Consider the following 7,223-nt stretch of genomic DNA (forward strand, 5'->3'; position numbering starts at 1 on the left):
AATCATGTAACTACTGGTGTATGATTTCAGCAAACACTCACATGGTGCAAAGGAAATAAAGGGTGCCCTACTGGCCGATTCACTTCCAAATCCGATCTCCGTTCAAATGTTAAAATTAATGATTGCAAGATGACGAAAAGCTACGTACAGATGAATTAAAGCAGATAGCGACTTAGTTTTCGGGGCAAGGACCTCAATTTTAGACCAGAAGCTATTAACCCTGTTGGGTCTTCCTGGCTTACCTGCCTACCACCAATACCCAAAAATGACTGGGAATGGGCCAAACTTTACTGTAACATCGTGTAGCCCCATGTGAGCACTAGCAGGCATGGAGGCGACGAGAAACTTTATTATTATTTTTTTACTAATGTTTACAAAATATCTGTCTTAAACAACCTCACTAGACACACGCAACCTTAACCTTTAGGTAGAAGTAGAGGGTTAACAGTAGAAGTAGAAAAAGTTGCATGCAAAATTATGGGTACCCCACTGCCCAAAAACATCACCCGACCAGCTGTACTATGTAATCCCTTCCGTGATATAATGCAGCAGTTTGAGAATCAAGGCTAACAGAGCAGGGGATGACTGAATGGTCAAATTTAGATCTTTATTGGCTACTTTGAGGGCATCAAAGCGCTTAAAACTAAGGAAAACAAAATAAAAAAAATGATAAAATAACTACTCATTTACAATTTTTTTATAATCTTCTACAAAATTATTATTTTTTAAAATATTTATGCTAATTTTGATTTTGATTTGACAGGTTTGAAATTTAAAAAAAAATTATTATTTTATTGATAAGTTGTAGATGAATTATAAGGCTATCGTCTTTCAAAAAAAAATATTTGTGATTGAAGTTAGGGAGCTTGCAAATCTGTGTGCATGTGCGGCACCAACCGGATCTCGTGCATTGGCCCCATGCAGCTTCGCATGTGCTCTTGTGCAGTCAGCAGTATGTGACATTCATGATAACAATGTACCTCGTGCAGTATGTGTGCAATGTATTGTACCAGTTGAAATATATCACATCTATTGGTTGGCAGGGCAGTAAAGAAGTTTTGGAGAGTGGCGGCCAACCATATACATATGTGTGTGTAATGTGCATAGCTCCAAGAGCGCTGCAAATTTGAAAATCGTTTTCGGACTGATTTAATCCATTAATTACATAAAACATATCTGGGAGACGGGTGAAAAGTAAAATATCAGTGTAGATTCTATTGCTTTGAAAAGGATGGAGTGTAATAATGCAAATTAGTTGTATCCGTCCACCTGCATTGTATTTCAGGTTTGGAAAAACACAGCATCATTAGGGTCACATATATTCCAATCGTGTCAAAGTCTCAATTAAGTAATCAATGGTGTCTAAGGAAATGACGATTGACTTTGAGAACTGAACAATGGATTTAAAACCTTAAAAAGATTACTTTTCATGGTGTTCTAGAAAGTTTAATCCTTTCACATGACAAATCCCCATTATCATGTTTGGTTGCAGTGCAGCTGGCAAATCAGCATCTCTTCTGAAGTGTCAATCCATGAGAAAATCAAGTTCTAAATGAATGTCACGTGCCCTTGCATGCGTTCATCTTCTTCTTCTTTTTGGAAGAAACTTTAAGTTCTTCTAATCTTCAGGATGAAACAGGTAAACTAGTCATTAGCATGTCTGAACTCAAACACCCTGATCATTTCTATCAATAGATCAGGATATAATTAGGGTTCAACTTTTCCACTTTCGCTTTTTATTTTTTCCATCATCCTCTTATTTTCTTTTTATTTATTAACCAAAGAAAAACGGTAGACAGTTGGTGATCATTTTCCCAGTTCAGTATTGTCAGGTTTTTTTTTTTTTTGGTCGGCAAATCCAATCATGATCAGCAAATTTAACAGTGGGGATTTGGTGAAATCAATGGGCAATACGTTTTCCTCCCTCTTGAGGTCTGAAAAGTTGCCGAGTTGGATATAGATTATGTTCTCTGACAGGAATTCAAAAAGACCCATAATGGCAACCCCTCCTCACCTCCTGTCGAAAACTCATCACCTTACACCATGTTGCAAGTCTCTTCATTTTGGTGTTCTCCAGCTGGCTGAACTCCTTGCAATAGCATCTCTGTGATGGCTTTGCACAAACCGAAAGGCAAAAAGGCAATAGAAAATACTGCGTGTAAAGGGACGAGGTTACTTGCAGCCTTAAAAAACTTCGATTTTCATAAGGAATCATAGTCCAGGGCTCCTACTTCTTCCTGTTCCAAGTCGAACAGGACATTTTTGTTTTGTACGTCACATATCATACTGATACAGGTTCACATGTTCAATATGTCTAGACATAGCTATTATAGTGTATTGGCACTTTCACAAACCTTTAGGAGAAGATTTTTCGACATCTCCACATCATGGACAGCTTGAAAGCGTTTAGACAGGTCAGAGTCAATCTAAATTCACTACACAATGGAAGTTCATTCGTACAAGAATCATTCATCTGATGGCAGACTTGATGTTAATTAGAACTGTTGCGATGTGTTGGATGGCGATCTTGCAACCTTCAAACTATCGAGAAAAATGCTATCTCCATAAAAACATTTTGCTACGTATAATGTTTTAACAAAAATGGTTGCTTCTTCAATCATAATTTGCTTGTTTTTCCACTCAAGCAATCAAACATCTAGACCCCATAGGGATTGATTGATTGGAGATAACCCTAGCTCTGTAATTTACATCTTAATCTTGGCTACGTGTCAAACCCTAGGTACCCTCATGCATATTTATTAGTGAGCAAAATTTGTACCTAATATTACCTAATTTTATTGGCCAATTCTCGTTATCCAATGACAAATATACCCCAATAGTAAGATGGGCTAAGAACATTCTCATTGGCTTAGCTATTAGTGAGCAAAATTTGTACCTAATATTACCTAATTTTATTGGCCAATTCTCGTTATCAAATGACAAATATACCCCAATAGTAAGATGGGCTAACAACATTCTCATTGGCTTAACTAAATTCATCTTTAAATTTAGCCAATATCAACATTTTTTTACATTTGTCTATTCTATCTTAATTCAATTTTTATATTGGATTAGCCATTCTTTCTCTATATAATAAAAAAATATTATTACATTAATATTTTTCTAAACAAATTATTTTTATCACATTTTATAATTCTACCAATTTAATATTATTAATAATTATATTATAATTAAATTAATATTAAAAAAACATATTTTCAAAATTCATTTAATCCTTTGAAATGAAAATGTAGAATATTTTAATATTTTAATTGGTGAAATGAAAATATAGAAATAAAAGTGTAAGAGTGAGAAAGTAATGTTTTAATTTTTGGTGAATGAAAATAGTCTTCTATCTTTAACTAATAATTATAATAAAAATATAAAATATTTTAAATTTACCTAATCTAATATAGATTTATTTACATAAATAATTCAAATTTTAGCCAATATTTCCAAGCTAATGAGAATGAAAGATCTATAAGCATCTAGAAACCTAAATTTGGTGTGACACGATTGGTCTGTGAGTCAACGATTTTAGTCATTGTCTTCTAAATTAAATTTGAATGTGTAAAAGGCGAGAATTTAAAGAGAAATAATTTTTACAGTCGGTAAATATAGTCGGTGTGCAATCATTTTGAAAAAAATAAATTAATATGAAATCTATATGAAAAATATAATTTTTTTTATTCATTCCGTACATCTACAAAAAAAAAATATATTTTTATAATTTTTTTTATTCATTCTATACAATCATTTACATATCAATTATATTTAGCGACTGCATCTAAAGCCCGAATTTAAAACACGACACTAAGGTCAGATTGACTCGGTTCCGTTTCCAGAATGCTTAAAAAAACAGAGCAGTTGGAACACTAAACTTGCAAGGCAAGACAGGGGACCTGCGACTTTCCTTCCTGTTTACGTTTCCCTGGGCTTCTTGTTCGGCCTCCGGGCCCCTGCATCACCCCCTGCTTGCTCTTTTGTTGCAAACATGAACCGTCCGATAGTGATCACACGGGCCGTCAAGTCGCAATCACCGATCCGACACAGAACCCATTCATTTTTTGAGTTAGACCGCGTCACCATTGACATGCTTACGAAGCAGAGCAGATAAAAAATCGGGTTCACGAAGCATAGCATTACAATTTTCAAACCCGGTTTTTTTTTTTTTTTTTTTCACGTATTTTGTTTGGGGAAGGATTGTAGTATGACCATATGAGACATTCAAAATCGATGTCACGCACTCTTTAAATAAAATGATTAAATCATTAATATGATAAATTTATTTTTTATTAATTAATAATTACTAAAACTTTAATAAATTACCCATTTTCAGAAAACATCCGAAAAAACACGTCCTGAAATTTCCACAGACCAAACCTTTATCGAGAGAGAGCGAGAAACGCAAACGCTGTGGAGCCACGGTTATGGTCGGTCAAAGTCATATGCCGGATGCTTTGACCCCAAGGCGTGGCTTTGAAAATGTAAAACCAGCGACTGAATCACGAAGGCAGGAAGGACGGAAACCCATTCCCCCAAAAACATGTTTAATAATTTTTTGGTTTGAATATGGATTAGTTGCAGTAATCATTAGTTTACTGAAAAACGTACGTTTAATCACTCTGTACAGAAAACCTGCCCCGAGTGTCTCGCGGAAAGATATGCGGCGCCGCTGTATGGAATCCCCACCCTCTCTCCCCAAAATTCCCGCCCCGACGTGAATCTCGCTTTTCGATCTTGGCGCCAAAGTCTTAACGGTCAAGGAGGCAATACCGAGAGGGAAGACCCAAGAAAAGAAAATTGGAGATTCAAAGTTATGTTGCATCACTGGCCCCACCCACCGACGTCCTAGCTGTCATCCACGCGTCGCATCTTATTTTGCTTTCCGTTTCCGACCCTCTCCTCGTACTTTACAACCTTCTTCTCCTCCGTGCCAAGATCCACTGTTTTTTCCCTCTGGAATATTTCGCCAGCCAGCGTACTTTCCGCGTCGAACAAATGGACCCACCACCGTCCAATTTGGCGGGGATTTGGTGATCTTCCCGCCAGCACTTAAGATTTAAAAAGTTCTGGACTCGGAGCCTAAGAACGTAACCACCACTAACCAACGAGGAACTGAGGGCCGATTAAAAAAGAAAAAATACGGTGTGCCGTTCAGTCTGTATGTTGGATTTGATGGTTTAAAATTTTTTTATTTAATAATTAAGAAAATAATTATCACAAAATTGTGTATTTTGTTCTAAAAATGTTATAAAAAATACTTTTCAAAAAATTTTAAAGACATTAATGATATAATTTTCTCTCGTATTTAAGTTTATATGAAAACGGTGTAATGAACCTGCATTTGAGTCGTATTAGTTATCAGAACATATGTATCATTCTCTCATGTTCTTTACATGCTTTTAACCGTAATTAGCAAATAAGTTGAGCATGAGATCAGCGTATGAATGTGACGTATGTATGTGATAAGTTGGAAGGTTTGGACAGTAGATTGATATAAAATAAAATGAAAATTGAATAAAATATTATAAAAAGTATACTTTTTTATATTATCTTTATTTTGAAATTTAAATTATTTATTATATTTTGTGTGAAAGTTTAAAAAATTGTAATGGTTAGATAATATTAAAGAACTTATAATATCTTAACAATCTCTAATATTAGGTAAATGGGCAATTAGGGCTAGTAGGCTCAAGGCTTGACTATATGACTAATGAACTTACACGCATCGAGCACCTGTGTAGAGGAGATGTGTTTTGCTATTTAGCTATTTATATTGCACATCATATATATTTTAAATTTTTTTATTAAATTAATTAAGTTCTTTTACTCATTATCCATATATTATATATTTGTTAAATAAAAATAAATATATAATATAAAAATAATAGATATAAAGTTTCAAGAGAAAAAAATATAACAATAATAATAATAATAAAAGCCGTTAATGCAATCAGGAAAGACATAAGCATGTCTAGAGGACAAGGGATATTAAAGAGACAAAGAAAAAAGTAATAAGATTAAAAATTAAAAAATAATATTTACAGTTGAGTATATATGTATAATTATTTTTATAAAAATAAATAAATATAAGATTTATATAAAAATAATAATTTTTTAATAATAAATTTTACCATTTTTTTAAAATAATTATATAATATTTATAAATTTTATAACTATAAGTAATATTAGTAATATTAGGCCTTGTTTGTTTAGCCAAAACTAAAAATCTCATCTCATCTCATCTCAACTCATCATTACACCTTTTTCAAATTCTAATATAAAATATAATAAACAATCTAACTTTTTCAAATCTCAATATAAAATTAATATTCAAAAATTATATTATAATAATATTTTATTTATTACTATTTAAAACATCTCATCTCATCTCATCTCATCTTATCTGTGTAATCAAATGGGGCTTTAGTGTTTTTAAAAATTATTCAAGTAATAGGCTAATGAGGTAGGTGAGATTGCTTACACTGTAATGTAAAGCAGCTCTTTTGGAAGCCGAAATGGCTGATTTGTCCCCTCAGATCGTTAACGTATTAGAGGAATATGCTTTATACAATTATACCACTCATTAACACAACTTGATTTGATCGTGTAGGATTCGAATCTTCTTCAATACAACTGCTCATCTTAAACAGAATCCGGTGCGCTAAATTACTTATTGGTACCGGAGAGCAGGAGGTTTTAGCAAAGGGACACGAGGGTAGTGCCAGGGAATAAAACGGTTATAAGCAGGTTCAAATATCAAGGAGACAACGAGAAGTACAAAAGAAGAAAGAAAAACCGGCAGAAACAAACAAACAGTGGACAGGAGCAAAGCCGATACGCGGCGGTGTTTGTCAGTTATCACGGGAGGCATCATAATTTTCGTTGGCAAAATCACAACGTAATTACTAAGTCATCTCAATGAGGTTAGGGGCCACTAAAGCCACGTGGGATGACCCTTCCCGCTGATCAAGAATCGCACTGACGGGTTGCCCCTTTCCCTCTAACGCACGCAAAGAAACGCTTGAGAAGCTCGCGTGGCATCCGAGCTGGACATTCGAACCACCTCCATAGGGGATCCGAAGGCACGTGGCTTAATGGTTCGTTGGATTACAGAGGGAGTGCCGAAAAAAAAAAAAAAAAAAAGGCCAAAAGAATTTGGCTGTAGCGGGCAGAAGCTCGGGCAGGTCGCCTATATATGGGAGCCTCGTTAGTTACCC

This window comes from Carya illinoinensis, chromosome 12 (assembly GCF_018687715.1).
Source record: "Carya illinoinensis cultivar Pawnee chromosome 12, C.illinoinensisPawnee_v1, whole genome shotgun sequence".
NCBI classification, from domain to species: domain Eukaryota; kingdom Viridiplantae; phylum Streptophyta; class Magnoliopsida; order Fagales; family Juglandaceae; genus Carya; species Carya illinoinensis.